This window comes from Panthera tigris, chromosome B4 (assembly GCF_018350195.1).
Source record: "Panthera tigris isolate Pti1 chromosome B4, P.tigris_Pti1_mat1.1, whole genome shotgun sequence".
Classification (NCBI taxonomy): Eukaryota; Metazoa; Chordata; class Mammalia; order Carnivora; family Felidae; genus Panthera; species Panthera tigris.
The window spans coordinates 135,064,027-135,081,824 of record NC_056666.1 but is presented as its reverse complement, the minus strand read 5'-3'; the positions used below and the strand labels follow the sequence as shown (position 1 = coordinate 135,081,824).

General features: G+C 48.9%; 1 protein-coding gene and 1 pseudogene across 1 annotated transcript in view; one reads left to right on the top strand and one right to left on the bottom strand.

Moving 5' to 3' along the window:
* MPPED1 (metallophosphoesterase domain containing 1) overlaps positions 1-17,798 on the bottom strand; it is a 61,659-nt gene that overhangs the window by 28,523 nt on the left and 15,338 nt on the right. The gene's annotated exons all lie outside the window — the stretch shown is intronic.
* LOC122240638 lies at positions 6,797-6,897 on the top strand (annotated as a pseudogene).

The following is a 17,798-nucleotide window of genomic DNA, read 5'->3' as shown; positions in this document are numbered from 1 at the left end:
TTAGGGACTGATTAACTTGCAGGGGCTTTGTGGGTAAAAAGACGTGATGAATACAAAGTCGTCAGCACACAGAGGAAATTAATGCTCTTCCCTTTGTCCCTTCTTGCTGCTGTCCTTCCTGGCAGCAAAGAAGCGGGCTGGCATGCAGGGGGGCCTCCCCGGCGCCTGACAAGGTGCCAGAGGTGCCTGAGCCCCAGGAGAGGGAGGTGTCCTCCGGGCAGGTGTCGGGGCGGCCGTGCTGGCCTGGTGAAGAGAGGGGACAGATGGGTCCAAGTGCTTTTTCCTACTCACCTCCCCTCATCAGCCCAACAGAAGCGAAGAATCCAGTCAGCCTATCCCAAAAGCCCATCAGGCCACACACTCGCTTCCTTCCCTGGGGCCTGTTGTAACACCACCCCATGCCCTGGTCAGCTGTCCACAAGCTCTGATCCAGCAGGAGCCCTGTTCTAGACCCTGGTGAGACACCGTCGGGGACACTCTGGGGAACAAGACTGAGTCACGAGGTCGGTCCCGGTAGTGACACACGGACGTTCCAGTCCACACCGCTTAGTGGACAGAGGAGGCGACTGAAGTTCAGAGAGGGGAAGGCGACTGCCTGAGGTCACACAGCGAGACAGCGGACGGCCGGGGTTTGCACCTCGAGACTGCCAATCAGCAGCCAAACCAGCCTCTGGGGCCACGTGCCCGATAAGCTGTGGACTTTGAGAGAAGCGGAGCGTGGCCTCGAGGGGCAGGTTAGATCCGGGGCCAACCCGATCTCTGAGAAGCCCCAAGTCCTCCTGGAAACCGGCCCTATTTCCCCCGCCTCCAGGACTGTGGGACATTGTCATACCTTTATATCCTGCACAACAACGCTCGACCATCTTCCCCAAATGCTTCCTTTCCTCCGGCCAGATGATTTAAGACCCTGGCATTTGCTAGTCATGGGGGTAAAAAGACCATTAGGTTACGAATCAGCTGAGCACCAGTGGACGACCATCCCGACCATCCCGTTTTAACTTTCCATTTGCCGTATATACCCAAGTAGAAACGCATCCGCGAACAGAAGCCACACGGAGCAAGTGTGCGCGGCGTCTGGGGCTCGCGGAGGGACACCCATCAAAACCTCTGCTTCTTGCGCTTCCAAGATTACGCTCCTTCCGAAAGGTTGCGATTCTTTATCGCTAACACTTACCCATCCCGTTGAACAGAAAGTGTTGCCTCCAAACTGCGTCATCTGTTAAATTCAACAAGATCTGTGCACGCTTCTCTGTAATCTATGCCATTCCCGGAGTGGCGCATTGAGCCCGGCGGAGTTTTAGTGCGCTCTAAATGCGGCAACAATCAGGAAAATGCCCACTTACGGCTTTTCCCGCCCATTCCCATCTCACGGAACACAGCAGAGGGGGATGGAATAAAGAGACGGCGTAACGATCTCTGATTGCATTTTCAGCGCATCCTTGTCAGTTCTGTGTTTAAACACTTGCCAATGTCTGGGAGATTCACGTTAGCAGGCTTCTCAGTATGGCGCCCGGTCTAGAATAACACCGGGATGGGGCAGGCTCCCCAACTCAGCTTTGAGCCCCCCGTGGGTCTCGACACAGCTCGGGCGCGTTAATGCCGGTGATGGAATCACACAGCCAAGCACACACAGAGGACGCAGGCTGGCAGTTCGAGGAGACGGGGAATTCTCCAGAACTGACTGGAGAGGTCTGCAGACGCGGGCCTGGGCCAGTGGCCAGAGCCGAGGCACAGGAACACACACATGGGCTGTGCCTGCAAAATTTGTGTCTTGCTGCCCTGCTGTGAGCATTTTCCGGTGCTAGGCAGTGTAATAGGCAATGTACATTCAGTGCTTCTAGACGCTCCTACCTCCCCAGGTGAGAGGCAGTAAAGCACAGTGGTTAGGGGTGCACACCGCAGAGCCAAAAACGCCCGAATCCCTTTTCCACCTACTGGCTGTCTGGCCTGGGGTGAAAACTCTTGCTTCTTGGAGCCTCAGTATCCTCATCTGTAAGAAGAATGCTTAGGATTCTTGCAACAATCACAGTAGGAAGGCGTGTAAAGGTTTGTTTTAATCAGGTATAGTAAGACACGCACACGTGGAAATGACTGTCGTGAGTAAGGAAGTCTATACTCGCAGATCCCTAGACACAGGTGGCGTTCAGGGCCACACCCGGCCACACGGGGAAGCCAGGGCCGGTCAGGAGGCAGAGGAAGTAAAAAAGAAACCTGGACCGGAGCCTTTGTTGTGGTTTCCAAGGGAAAAGACGGGGGAAGCAAGTTTAGGATTGGCTAGTTTGAACAATTCTGGCAGGCCCTGGGGGACAGGGGCTGCCCCTAGGGTGACTGGTCAGGGGACAAGGGGGCTGAGAGCATGAGGGCCTATAAAGGAGGCAGTGGGGGGTGGGCAGGAGCTCTGGGTTGGTTGGTTTGTATATGAAAGGCACGCTCAGGGGTGCCTGGGGGGCTCAGTCGATTAAGCGTCCGATTTCAGCTCAGGTCATGATCTCACGGTTTGTGGGTTCGAGCCCCGCGTCGGGCTCTGTGCTGACAGCTCAGAGCCTGGAGCCTACTTCACATTCTGTGTCTCCCTCTCTCTCTGCCCCTCCCCTACTCATGCTCCCTCTCTCTCTCTCTCTCTCAAAAATGAATAAACATTAAAAGAAATTTTTTTTAAAAAAAAGGAAAAAGAAAGGCACGCTCAAAAGTGGGTCCTTCACTATCTCTAGAATCACTTGACTCTGGGAGGACCCTCCCTCCGGGCTCAGCAAGGTCCCAAGATGTCAAAGCATCAGAATACAGAAGATTACAGGCACGTGAATACAACCCGGATAACAGCACGACCACTGCCTTCCAGGGCCGTTAGGAGGAGCAAACACTGTGTTCTACGACGCGGTCCAGAAATGTTCGCCGGGAAGGTCAAGATGAAAAAAGGAGGCTAGAGAGGTCAGGTCCTCTGCCTGGGGTCACGCTGGCAGGCCGGCCTGCCCAGAGCTCGGTGTGGAGACACCCAGGGTGGGAAGGACGCGTCCCAGGACCGCAGGCGCCGCGCGGACCCTCAGGCGGACCCCAGCCTGCCCGGCCCGCGTGGTCCAGCGTTTGCGAGGGTTCTGGATCCACAACTCAGCACTGGCTCCCATATTTAAAAGGCAAATGCAATTTTTCCTCTGTTCCATCCTAACAGCCAAAATGCTTAACTTCCAAACATTTGTTTTTCCTGGGAGATGTTTTAAAAACGGGAATATTCGGTCCTAATCCTCTTTAAGTGCTTGTTGGCACTGTTACTGCAGAGCACAGGTGACTTGAGACTGGAAAGGACAACCGAAGAGTTTCTTGTTTCTCCCCCCCAGAACGAGGGCGAACGCAGCCAGAAAGGTCTCACAGGAACCTCCCCGGAAGTCCCAGCCCGGAAGAACACACTCGCACAAAGGTGTTCAGCAAACGCCCGGGCCTCAGCCGGGGACCAAGCTGGTAAGGCCTGGCGCTTGAGGCTATGGCGCCCCCTCCAGGCCAGGCCCTGTCAGTGCTCTGACCTCACCTTGTGCAACACCCCCAGCCCTGCCCTGCCCTGCCCTGCCCCAGCGCCCCTGGGCTGCCGAAGGCTTCCTGACATTTGCTCCTGCTGTCCCATCCACCCAGGACCCCCTCCTCGCCCTTCCTTCTGAGGCCACTCCAATCCCGCTCACCCTACACAGTCAGCCCAAGTGCCGCTTCCTCCAAGAGGCCTGCCAGGAACACCCTCTTGCTCCCAACCAGGGCAGGGGGATGGGGGTTCCCCAACGCCCAGGGCTCCCAGCCCTGTTCAGCCGGTGCTCTCGTATCCCCCACCAGCCTGGGCACCCTGCCGGGGACCTGCCCGGCACGGGACTAGTACAGGCAGGTAGGTCGTCACACACATTCACTGACCCCACAAGGTATCATCATCCACCTAGGGCAGATGATGAGGCTCAGAGGGGTCAATGGCTCACCTAAGGCCTCCCAACCAATCCTCTAAGGATGTTCTAGAAGGCTAATTACCGTGAATGGGACTAACGGTCGTTAAGGCGCAGACCAGCCTATCACGTGGCGGCCTCCACAAGTCGTGGTGTTCACTCAACAGACGTCAGGAGTCCGTGGGCACCAAGGCCCAGGGCGGGGCCGTGGGAAGGGCCCCGGACTGGAGGCCAGGAGGCCTAGGTTCGGCCTCAGCTCTGCCTCAACCTCACCAGACCCGGGCTGAGGCCTGATACCCCTTCTCTTCCATGACGACGTGACGTGCAGGTCATGAACCCTGCGAGCCCTTTCAGCTGAGACCCGCCAGGCGGGTGTGGGAGCGAGGCTGGGGTGGGAGCTCCCCAGGGGGGTGTCACAGGGTAAGACGGCAGGACCAAACGGGCACTTGCACAGCACGGGCATTTGCAAGGCCCACGTTCCTCTCCTTGCTGCTAACATCCCAGGAAATCAACAGTAAAGGAATCAAAAAGGCACGACCCTCCAAAGGTTTGGGAGTTGGAGGGACGGACAAGTGGACTGGCCTAGCTGAGCAGACAAAACTGAAACCAAAGTCTTGGGAGGGGGTTGGGGAGAGGCGGGGAGGGAAGGGGAGGGGACCCCAGGAAGCAGACCCGGCTGTGGCCAGAGTCCCAGGCAGCTCAGGGATGCAGACCCAGGTGTGTGGTCTGACCTAGCACCCGTGGGAGCAGGTGGGGCTGGGGCTCTCTCTTAACACACGCGTTCAGCCCACCCGCCCCTCCCTCCCTCCCAATCTCCACAGAAAGAGGGAGTTTAGTCTCAAGGGAAAATAAACAGCTCAGAAGAATCTCATTTAGGGACCATCAGGCCCCAGGGAAGATGGACAGCAAGGTAGGGGCTGAACACCGAAAGCATAAACGTGGGGACTTTGGAGAGCCCAGGCCCCTTCCCCACTCAGCTCTCAAATTCCGGGAGCCAGGCGTGCAAAGAGGGAACCCCTCTCTGGGGAAAAAGACAGGGCATAGGGGGTCCCCCCAAAGAGATGGCCGGGTCCCCGTCACGGCAAGCCACTGCCCTGCACGCACAGCTTTCAGACGCATAAACACACAGGACCGCCAGACCTCGGAGGAAAACCTTCAGGCTGAACACAGCTAGAGACCAAAACGACCGGAGAAAGGAAATTGGGGAAAATGGGGCTGACACAGGAGAAATGACTTAGTATATAATTAACGCCCTTGGTAAGATAATAGAAGATAGGGCACCCGTGAAATTCTACCGGGGTGTTCTTCACAGAAGAAAGAAAATCTTAGCAGAGTTTCTCAAATTTGGGCAAAGAGTGGGAAGCTAAATTTGAGAAACTCTCCCAGAGACAGAAACAGAAAGACAGGGACCTGAGTACCAGGCGAGAAAAGATACAAAAATCAGTTGTTTGAGTTGTAGAGGGACACATCAGAGATAAAAGAGAAGAGGGAAATTTTAAAAAATATAATAATACGAGAAAATGTCCCAGATTAGAGGACAAAGTTTGTTCCATTAAAAAGGCTGCACAAGGGGCGCCTGGGTGGCTCAGTCGGTTAAGCGTCCGACTTCGGCTCAGGCCAAGATCTCGCGGTTCATGGGTTCAAGCCCTGCAGCGGGCTCTGTGCTGATAGCTTGGAGCCTGGAGCCTGCTTCAGATTCTGTGTCTTCCTCTGGCTCAAAATTTAAAAAAATAAAATAAAATTTTTTTTTAAATTAATGTTTTTTTTTTTTTATTTTTGAGAGAGAAAGAGAGACAGAGCATAAGCGGGGGAGGGGCAGAGAGAGAGGGAGACAACAGAATCCGAGGCGGGCCGCTCCTCAGCTGAGGGGCATTTAAAACTCGGCAGGACACGGGGATGACCCACGGTGGGGACACAGGAAAACAAGCAAGAAAACAAAACAATTAACGACTTTAGGAAAAACAGTAAGTTGCACAACAAATAGTGAACCTAAAACTGTCTTAAAACGCTATTAAAAGGACAGGAGAAGAGGGGTGCCTCGGTGGCTCAGTTAAGTGACCGACTCTTGATTTCAGCTCAAGTCATGATCTCACAGCTCATGAATTCAAGCCCCACGTCCAGCCCTGTGCTGATGGCGCAGAGCCTGCTTGGGATTCTCTCTCTCCCTCTCTCTGTCTGCTCTTCCCCCACTCACGTGCTCTCTCTCTCTCTCTCTCTCTCTCAAAATAAGTAAATAAACTTAAAAAAGGACAGAAGAGATGTGTGTATACGGGTGGAGAGGCTAAGTCTAAATCGCCATTTTTTAATTTTAAGAAATTAAAAAGTAACATCAAAAAATTGAAAAAGGAGGGGCGCCTGGGTGGCTCAGTGGTTAAGCGTCCGACTTGGGCTCAGGTCATGATCTCACAGTTTGTGAGTTCGAGCCCGGCATCGGGCTCTGGGCTGACAGCTGGGAGCCTGGAGCCTGCTTCGGATTCTGTCTCCCTTTCTCTCTGCCCCTCCCCCGCTCACACTCCGTCTCTGTCTCTCTCAAAAATAAATAAGCATAAATATATATATATATAAATTAAAAAATAAAAAATAGCAATAAAAGTTGTTACTTAGAGGCACCTGGCAATAAAAGCCACCAGATCTATATGGGAAATGGAAATCGAGACTGCTGGTCAGCCTCACGGCACACTGTGACTAACTGTGTGTGCGTATTGCCTTAACACAAATACGACTTTAATTAAATAAGAAGGCAACAGGAGGCCGGGCACCCCTTGACCACTTCCTAGTTCTCCCCAGGGGCAGCCTGGCCTCTCAGTTGCTCTGCCTGTTGTTCCAAACCTAGAACCAAATCAAACCAAAACATAGTTAAGACCAACTAAAAGACAAAACAGGTGCTCGCTTCGGCAGCACATACACTAAAACTGGAACGACACGGGGAAGATTAGCGCGGCCCCTGGGCAAGGACGACACACAAAGTCGTGAAGCCATTGTTGCGCTGTATGCTAACTAACGTGGACGTAAACGAAAAAAAAAAAAACAACAAAAAGGCATTAAAAAAAAAAAAAACAAGACAAAACAGGCAGAAAATCTTAACTGGTTGATTCCTCTGATATTCTGAGCATCTAAGTGCTGGGATGACTCTGGCAGCAGGTTCCACAGCAGGTGATCTGGCCAAGCAGCTCCTTCCCAGGGCAGGTCAGGCAGCCATTAATGACGTCACAGATGTCACCTGCTGAGAGCCTGAGACAAGCCCCCTCATCCCTGTTTGTCACTCACAATAACAGCCTCACAAAACGGGCACCATGTTTGACAGATATAGAAACTGGGGCTCAGTGCGGTTACAAAACTACACAATTGATAAGCAGAGAAGTGAACGTCCCCCTCTCTGTCACAATCAACACGTATTACACGTGCCAGAGTTTTTTAAATCAAATATTCCTCCAAAAAAAGACTACTGCCATATATTTAAGTCCTCACAAGGTCGCTCCTGTTATGAGGAGCTCTGAATGACTTTATTTCAAATAGCACAATGCTTTGGAGAAGATCTTGTGGACACTGTAAACAGGCTTTGAGGACAATTTTAAAACGCAGTATAGACGTTAGAACAAATTAAATGAACGCAGCAAAGATGCAGGATACAAAAACCAGGTGCAAAAACTCAGTTGTCTTTCTATACACTAATAATCAATCCAAAAATAATCCCATTTGCAATAGCATCCAAAAGAACAAAATACTTAGGAATTAGCTTAACCAGAGGAAAAAGATTTGTATGTTGAAAACTACAAAGCATTTGGTGAAAGAGACTTAAGAAGTCACCAAGAGATAAAAAGGCATCCCATGTTCATGAATTGGAAAGCTTCATATTGTTAAGATATCAATACTACCCAAAGCAATCTACAGACTCAACGCAATCCCTACCAAAACCCCAATGACGTTTCTTGCAGAAGGAGAGAACCCATCCTAAAATTCATATGGAATCTCAAGGGACCCTGAATCGCCAAAATAATCTTGAAAAAGAAAAACAAAGTTGGAAGTCAAACATTTCTTGATTTCATAACTGACTAAAAAGCTACGGTGATTAAACAGTATGGTACCAACATAAATACAGACATCTATCAATGGAATAGAATAGACAGCCCAGAAATAAATCTTCACATATATGGTCAAATGATTTTCAACAAATGTGCCAAGACCACTCAGTCGGGGGAAACAACGGTCTTCCCAACATGTGGTTCTGGGAAAACTGGCTATCTGCATGCAAAAGAACAAAGGTGGACTCTTACCTTACACTACGTACAAAAATTAACTCAAAATGCAACAAAAACCTAAAAGAGCTAAAATTACAAAATCCTCAAAAGAAAACAGGGCAATGCTTCATGACATCAGATTTGCCAATTGATTTCTTGAATACAACACCAAAGGTACAGACAACAAGAAAAAAAATAACTTCTAAATTAAAAACTTCTGTATATCACAGGACACCATCAACAGAGTGAAAAGGCAGCCCACAAAATGGGGGGGGGGAGAATATTTGCAAATTATATTTCTAAATTTTTTTAATGTTTATTTATTTTTGAGAGAGAGAGAGAGAGGAGGGGCAAAGAGGGAGAGGGAGCAGGCTCCAGGCTCTGAACTGTCAGCACAGAGCCCAACGTGGGGCTTGAACTCACAAGCTGTGAGAACATGACCTGAGCCAAAGTCGGATGCTTCACCAACTGAGCCACGCATTATACTTCTGATAAGGGGTTGATATCTAGAACATATAAAGAACTCTGGAACTCAACAGCAAGAAAAACGTGGGCAAAGGACTTGAAAAAAACACTTCTCCAAGGAAGACATACAAATGGCCAATGAGCACATCTGTTAGGATGGCTATTACAAAATACACACACACACACACACACACACACACACACACAACAGAAAACAACAGGTATGGGTGAAGATGTGGAGAAATGGGAACCATTGGGCACTGTTGGCAGGAATATAAAATGGAGGAGACACTATGGAAAACAGGATGGTGATTCCCTGAAAAATTAAAGATCACAGAACCAGCATACGGTTCAGCAACTCCACTTCTGGGCATATGCCCCAAAGAACTGAAATCAGGGTCTCAGAGAGGTATTTGCTTACCCACGTTCGTAACAGCATTATTCACAGTAGCCAAAATGTGGATACAACTCAAGTGTCCATTGATAGACGAACAGACAAGTACAATATGGTATATCCACACCATGGAATACTGTTCAGCCTTAAAAAGGAAGGATGTTCATTCCGACACATGCGTGAACCTTGAAGACATGTTCAGTGAAATAAGGTGGTCACCCAAGGGCAAACACTGTGTGATTCTACTTATATGAGGTACCTAGAGTAATCGAATTCATAGAGACAGAAAGTCGAATGGTAGCTGCCTGAGGCTGGGGGAGGGAAGGGAATATGGGGATTTATAGTCTAATAGGGATGGAGTTTCAATTTTACAAAATGAGAAAGTTCTGGAAACGGATGGTGGTCATGGTTGCACAGCAGTGCGAATGTCCTTAATGCCACTGAACTGCACACGTTCTTTAAAAAATGTTAAAATGATAAGTATTATGTATATTTTACCACAATTTTTTTTAATCTCAGAAGAAAAACGCCAAGGACCCTGAATCCCAAACAACTAGAATTATGAGCAGTAGAACCGTAGGTTCTTGGGAACTCAGAATGCTAGAAGTGGGGTTTTCAGAACTTTAGAACCCAATCATTCTAATCTTAGATACAAACAATTTTAGAATTTCAGAGGTCATCATGGTTTAGAGGTGAAAAGGCTAAGTGGCCATCCATAACCTTGGCCCCCTCATCATCACCCCCTCTCTCCCCGCATCAAAAAGTCCTCGCTGAGAAGTTTTGGTACAAGAAGCCCCCGCCTTACCTGAGTAACCATTCCCAGCACAGATTTCACCTAGGGTTTGACAGCCTGGATTAAAGGCATGGCTACCGGGTCAGATACCTGGTCCTTTCCAAAAGGTTCCACAGGTGCCTTCTGGCTATAAAGAACCCTTTTAAAGAGGGGAAAATATGGCCCAAAGCAATGTTCTTTGCTGTAGCCACTGAAATAGGTATTCGAAAATGACGAAGACTGAAGGTTCCTAGTTTTAAAGTATTTCTTCATAAAACCAAGCATTTTGAAGCTAAAAAGACATTTTGGTTGTTAAGATGCACTAAAGTAGAATCAGTTTATTCATTCTTGGATTCCACAATCCTTTTCCTTGGCCCTAATAAGTGCTGGGGACTGGGAACAGAGACGTCGCAACACAGCCCCTTCTCCTGCCCTCCAGTGTGGGAAAGATACAGGCAAATAATTTGGGATCTGTAGTAGGGGTGATACCAAGTCATAGGGGACGATACAGCACTAAGTTTTCCTTTCCCTGACTAGGAGCAAGGGAGGGGCTCTGAAACGGTGGGTGAGAGAGATAATCATAGAAACAGGTATCACAGATGAATAGAGTAGAATGAATAGGTTCCCAGGGTAGAAGGGCATCCTAGGAAGAGCCCCTCACACAAGCAAATGCTTGGAGGTGACAAAATCCACCTGCTAGGTGTTTGTCAATTGCTCAGAAGCCCAGGGCGGGCAAAGTGGGTAGAAGCAGGCCTGGGAGGGACAACTGGGATCACAACCACAGTGGGCCTCCCCTACGAGGCAAAAGTCTGGACTTTACCCAGGACACAGCAAGGAATCAGTGAAGAGTGCTGAGCAGGAAGGGGACAGAGCCGGATCAATGAACACAAACTATTCTTTAGAACACCAATCTGACAAATGTTAGTCTGGAAAGTGACTATTTGGAGAGGTTGGGACATTACCAAAGAAAGCCCCGTTTTGTCAGCTCGATGCTTCCCCTTCAGTGTCGTGGCTGTCAAACCAGCCCAGAATTAGCTCCAAACGGCCTTCGGTGAGTCTCAGATCTTCATTTGCATCGTGCACACTCAGAAAGGTGTGAAATTCGTCTTCTTCTTAAGAGAAATCAAAAAAACAAACCTATACGCTTAAAAAAAAAAATCTGCTTTCCTTTTAAAACAAATTTCAAAGAACTAAATCCTAACTCTTAAACATCTGATTGTAAAAAAAAAAAAAGGCGGCATCCTTGGAGATATTAATAATAACAATTAAGGCTCCCATCAGCTTAGTATCTACTTTGTGCCAGGCACTTTAGATGCATTCATAAAATAGCTACAACAAAAATAGTAGCTGAAGAGCACTTGGGTGGCTCAGTCGGTTGAGTGTCTGACTCTTGATTTCGGCTCAGGTCATGATCCCAGGGTCATCAGATTGAGCCCTATGTGGGACTCCGCGCTGAGCGTGTAGCTGCTTAAGATTCTCCCCCCTCTCCTCTCTCTCTCGAAGTAAAAAAAAAAAAAAGTAGCTGAATATATGATGTGATTATCCTGTGCCAGGTCCCATGTTGAGCCCAGATCACCCCCTGCCTTACTGAGCTCTGTCAATATTAGATCCCTTTTACACATGAGCAAACTGAGGCTCAGAGAGAAGACATAACATGCCCATGGGAAGAATGGAGCCAGGATCCAAACCCATGGGATCTCTCTGGACCCACACGCTTAACTAAGCAGGATCCCAACTGCAATGCCTTACTCAATCCTCACAATAGCTCTACAAAGAAAGGGCATCGTCCTACCTGGTACCTCACTTTTGGATGAATACACTGAGGCATAAGAGGAATAACTACGTCAAGGTTGCCCAGCAGGCATGTGGCTGGTCAGGGCCAGGGAGGGGATCTGCCTGCTCCAAAGGCGGCATCCTTCCCACTGGCTCCTTTCTCCTGTTAGGAATTTGATTTAATTTATAAATAATAAATATGAAGTGCCAACTGGGGGTGCTGTCTGTGGTGCTGAAGTTCAGGCATGCATGAGACCAACAAGATCCCCGCCTTTGAGTGGTGGGCCCCGTGCGATGTTGGCAACAAAGGAATAAACAAGTAAGTACCAGGTCAGGTGGGGATACTTGATATGAAAAAAATAAAGCCAGGCAGGCGAGCTGGACAGAAAGCATCAGGGTGGGGAAGCTGACCAATCCAGGGAAGGTCTGAGAAGCTGACCTCTGAAAGCCAGGACTTGGGGCGACCTCCAGGAAACCACATCCCTGCACTGGGTCTCTGTCTCCTCATCTGCAAAGTGGGGACAACATTACAAAGAACGTGGGCTTTTTGTCGCGGGGGAGAAGTGAGCAAACAACATGAAAACACCTTTAGACTGTAAAGTGTTTTTGAACTGTAAAGTGCCATCCAGAGGAAGGCATTATTGGTAAGCCCCCATGAGACTTGGAAATGAGTCTTTGTAGCAAAATGTGTTTTTCCGAATATGACACGTAGGGTGTCGGACAAATTCTCACATCCTGTCAGCAACTTAAACATGACTTTATTTGGCTGGCCCCGATGCTATAAAGTGTTACTCATGACCACGAATATCAAAACAGTCTTGAAAAGGAGTGATTTGCTAATTGAAAAGGCCAGGGTTTTCTGGATACACAGGAGAAGTTCCCATATTTAAAAAAAAAAAAAAAGGTCACCTTAGGTATTGAAAAATACTACAAATTTAAGAAAGAGAACAGACCTTGAGTGAGAATCCTGATCCCACTTTTATTTGCTGTTAAGGTCTTGGGCAAGCTCTTCACTTCCTTGAGCTCAGTTTCTCCATCTGTAGAGACACTAACACCTCAAGGGGCTGTCTAGCTGTGTTGTCCCGTACGGTGGTGATGAACCCCCCATAGCTATTTAAGTTCGAATTAATCATAATGAAATAAAACACAACAGTCAGCTTCTCGGTCACACTAGCCACATTTCTAGTGCTCAATACCCACATGAGGCCAAGTGGCTACCATACTGGACCGCACTGGTCTAGGGCCTGACTACTCACCACCTGGGAGCTTGTAAGAAATGTGGAATCTCCAGCCCATCCACATCTGCCAAGCTGGGACCCACATTTTACCCAGACTCGCCCTCCAGGAGCTTCTCACGCACCTGAAGTCTGGGAAGGGCTGGCTGTCAGGATTCTGTGAGAGACCCGGCAGGGAGATGCCCCATGAGAAGGGGCAGCTCTGTGATAACGACAGCAGTGGGGGCAGGGCAGTTTCCACGCCCTCTCTAAGTGGTGATCACAGTCTCCAAACGAAACCAGACACAGAGCTTCCGACAAAGTCTATGCTGAGCCCAGGTGCAGGAGGCATGCGGGGGAAGGTGCGGACAGAGAAATGGTGGGATCTTCCAGACATTTCAGAGGTTTGTGTGCACACGGGGACAGAATATTGCATTTCTGTGCTAGCCAGGATGTTCGAGCGGTGGACTATTCCTGTTTTGGAATGAAGTCCAGCATGAAAATGACATTTTAAAAAACCCACAGGCTTATTTCACATCCAAACACATCGCTCCAAGCTGGTAGAAAAAAAGGAAAGAAGCATACCAGCAAGGAAATCTTGCCTCCTCAGCTTTTGAATGACCGAGCCGGTATTTCTCTACTAACCAACAATTCCCTCCAACGGTTCTGCAGCCTCGAACGGGCACTAAGGAGTGAAGATGCACCGCAGGGTGAAGCGAAGGGTCATGGAGGGAAACCCAGCAAAGCCTCTGAGCCCATGTGGTTATTAACACATCATCCTTCCTCCACACTTCCTCCAGTCTGGGAGGATCCATTGTGCAGATGGGGACCTGAGACCCAGGTAAGTCCGTTGCCCATGGTCCCATACCTGGCAGGCAGGTGAGCTGTGAATTAAACCTCCATGGGTCTAACTTGATCACAGGTTACCATGTCAGGCATCATGTCATGGTGTTTTCTCATTTACATGTCTCTTCAGTAGAAATCTTGTTTGTTTTGCCACCCACTGTATCCTCAGCGTCTAGCACAGGGTCTAGGACAACACAAGTACTCAATACATGTTTCTTGAGGGAGTGAATGACTGCAAACCAATGGCAAGTCAGAGCTCCAGACTCAGACCCTTGGTTGGCCTGCTCCTTCAAGCTGGAAGGCCTGAACCCACCCTTCACCTGACCAAACGTCGCTCAGATGCCAAGGTCTCCCTCAACGCCCACTTCCTACGTGAAGCCTCCTGACCTTCCTACTTGGTTCGCGTCCCCTATCCAGCCTCCGCTTCTCCCACTCACTCACTCCCTCGGGCCCTCCGTGGCAATTCAGCCATGCCTGCCCAGTGGCCCTCAAAGGTGCCACCAGCACTGCTGACTCGAAGCTGCTGCCCCTGCCCAGAATGCTCTCCCTAACTGGCTTCCCCCCGTTCGGCACTTTGCTCAAATGTCACTTCATCGGGTCCTGCCCTGACCCCTTATTCTGACTCTCCAACACACTACAGCTCTCTTTATCCATGGCCTGTCTTCTGTTTGTTCGCTGCAGCATCCCCAGTGTCCAGGATCATGCCCAGCACATACCAAGTGCTCAGCAAACATACGTTGAGTAAACAATCAAGTGTAAACTGGAAAAGATTATTATTAATAATCATGATGACGAATACTTCAGGGCAGGCTTATAAACACATTAGAAGTGAGACACCAGACAACAAAGATACATAAGATCGCAGCAAGAGGGGATGGGGTGGGTGCGTTCCAGGGACCTTCAGGGAAGAATGCAGACATCGATTAATTTTAGATTGAGTTAAGTCAGATATGCATATTAAAAATTTATGAGCAGCCACTAAACAAATTGAAAAAGAATGTAGAATTTCCAAACCAGTAGAGGGGAAAAAAACAAACTTCAATCAATCCCAAGCAGGGGCTGGGGCACACAATGAATGGCAGAAACGGACAGGTTTAATATACAGGAAACACCAAACAAATATTCATTGGTATTATTCAAATACAAAAATCTTTCCCAAGATCCTCCTACATAGAAATGACAGGGACACAAGTCTGGCCTTCAAGACACTCACAGCTGAGTGAGACGGATGCCCGACATGACACAGAGTGTGGATCAGTCAGAGTGGCTTGAAGATTTCCTCCTTCCAATTATCAAAGCCATTTACCAAATGCATCACCCTTTTCACTTTGGCCCTCAGGAAGCTCAGGCTCCTACTTCCAGCTCACAGGGTCCATCTAGCCCTGCATGCTGATATTCGAGGCTCTCCTTTTGAACTACTCTAATTTCTTTCTTTTTTTAAATCTTGGCTTTTCATTTATCAGCGATGTGTTACCATTTTACTATCCTTACTGCTTCTATAAATCATCTCAAATCTTTCGGCACAAACAGGGATATAAATAAGCAAGCATAAAATCCCCCAGAATAACAAAATGAAATGAAGGAAGAAATCTCAGAGACCCCAGGCCTTTCAGAGATGTGCTTCTATACCTTAAGCATACATTTTTTGCTGTTGTTTTTAACTTAAGGCAGAGATTTTTAGGATGATGGTCTTGCAAAACATGTTTGAAATATACACATGCAGGGCACTTGGGTGGCTCAGTCGGTTAAGCATCTGACTTCAGTTCAGGTCATGAGCTTCCTGTTCATGAGGTTCGAGCCCCAAATTGGGTTCTGCAGTAACGGTACAGAGCCTGCTTGGGATTCTCTCTTCCCCTCTCTCTGCCTTTTCCTCTCTCTCTCTCTCTCTCTCCAAATAAACAAATAAACATTTTAAAAAACAATACACACACACAAACACACACACACACACACACACACACACACACACACACACACCCCAGTGGGTCTCATTCATTTCCAAAGCCATTCTGTTGCAGATAGATAATTCGCACTTAACCACACTTCTCAAGGGGGTTGGTTATATGTTAATATGAAAACACTGCAATTATGCCTAGCCAAGATCATTTGACCACAGCTAGAAATTCTAGATTCTTTCACTTTCATTAGAAGTTAATTTTCTCGGGGCGCCTGGGTGGCTCAGTCGGTTGAGTGGCCGACTTCGGCTCAGGTCATGATCTCGCGGTCCGTGAGTTCGAGCCCCGCGTCGGGCTCTGTGCTGACAGCTCAGAGCCTGGAGCCTGTTTCACATTCTGTGTCTCCCTCTCTCTGACCCTCCCCCGTTCATGCTCTGTCTCTCTCTGTCTCAAAAATAAATAAACGTTAAAAAAAAAAAAAAAAAAAAGAAGTTAATTTTCTCTCTTTTAGCCCCTAAAACACGCTTTGGCTTTGTGAAGATTTTTTTTTTTTTGATGAGTATAAAAAATTAATTTTTTAAATGAACACCAAATTTGTGCTGCACTGTTCACCCATTTTTTAAAATCTGGGCATCAATCTTGCCCCTGGGAAAGCACCTGCTCATCCCTCACTTTGGCCACTGTGCTATCTACAACCAAATTCCTCGGGCACCATCCAGGCTCCTGACCAGGGAGGGAGCTGCCAGAAATAGGGACCGAAGTCAAAGAAAAATTTTGCATTAAATATTCAGTCTTGGGGCACCTGGGTGGCTCAGTGGGTTGAGCGCCGACTTCGGCTCGGGTCACGATCTCGCGGTCCGTGAGTTCGAGCCCCGCGTTGGGCTCTGTGCTGACGGCTCGGAACCGGAGCCTGTTTCGGATTCTGTGTCTCCCTCTCTCTGACCCTCCCCCATTCATGCTCTGTCTCTCTCTGTCTCAAAAATAAATAAACGTTAAAAAAAAAAATTCAGTCTTGAGTCTTTGCAAGAATAACAGGTTTCTGGAAATGTCTGAATCGGGCCTTTATATCCAACTAATGAGGAAAGGAACCGGAATCCACATTAGATCTACTATTCGGTGATAATCCCTGTAAGATCTTTAAAAAAAAAAAAAAGGACTCTTTCTTCTTAATGTGTATTTATTTTTGACAGAGAGAGAAAGAGAGGGACAGAGCGGGGGAGGGGCAGAGAGAGAGGGAGACACAGAATCTGAAGCAGGCTCCAGGCTCCGAGCCGTCAGCACAGAGCCCGACACGGGGCTCGAACTCACAAATTGCGAGATCATGACCTGAGCTGAAGTCAGACAACTGACTTCAGACAACAGCTCAACCACCTGAGCCACTCAGGCGCCCCTGCACATTTTGACTGATGTGACCACATGATAAAATTTCTCTTTCTTTTTCTTCCTTTGCTTAACAAATACGGGTTGAGCGCCCTCCTAAGCCAGGCCTGCCGGGCTCCGTGGACACCAGGTCAGTGACCCGCCTCACCCTCCACCCCCACCTCCCATCAGCAAACCCTGTTGATGTCATCTCCAAACTGCGGCCGAACCCTGCACTTTGCACTGTGCCCTCGGCCACCCCCAGGTCCAGTCCCGGCTCCCCTCGCCTCTCAAGGACACCTGTAAAGTCTCTTCTGGTGCCCCAGTAGCCGCAGCCCAGCTCACCCAGCAGCCAAAGGAGTCTTTCAAAACACTGAGTCAGACCATGTCCTTCCCCTGCCTCTGCCCCACTGGCCACTTTAACACTTAGAATAAAACCCACGTCCTCGCCCCAGCTGCTGGCCAGCAGGACCGGGCCTCCTCCCTGGCCTCCAGGGCCACTGTGCTCAGCCCTGAGGGCCTCTGGCTACCCTCCAGGCAATTCAGAACTGGGTTCTTCTCAGTGCAGGACCCTCTCGGAGGGGGCTTCCTGGACCACCTTATGTCAGATAAACCCCTGCCCCAGTCACTCTCACCTCGCCCTGTTTGCTGACCTGATTTACTGATCTAATCACCAAAACGATCTTGTCTATTTACTCTGTTTAATCTTTATAACTCATCCCTGCCTCAGGCCCCTCAGGCAGGAACCACACCCGCGGTGGACATCCCTGAACCCCCAACACCGAGCCAGCGAATGTAGTGGGATCCTGACACCTGTATTGAGTGGGGTGAGTGTGGACCCCTCCCCCATGCTCCCACGGTCACAGCCCAGCAGGAGAAGCAGACCCTCGCCCAACCCACCGGGGCCCAGAGGCCAGGAGGAACGTGG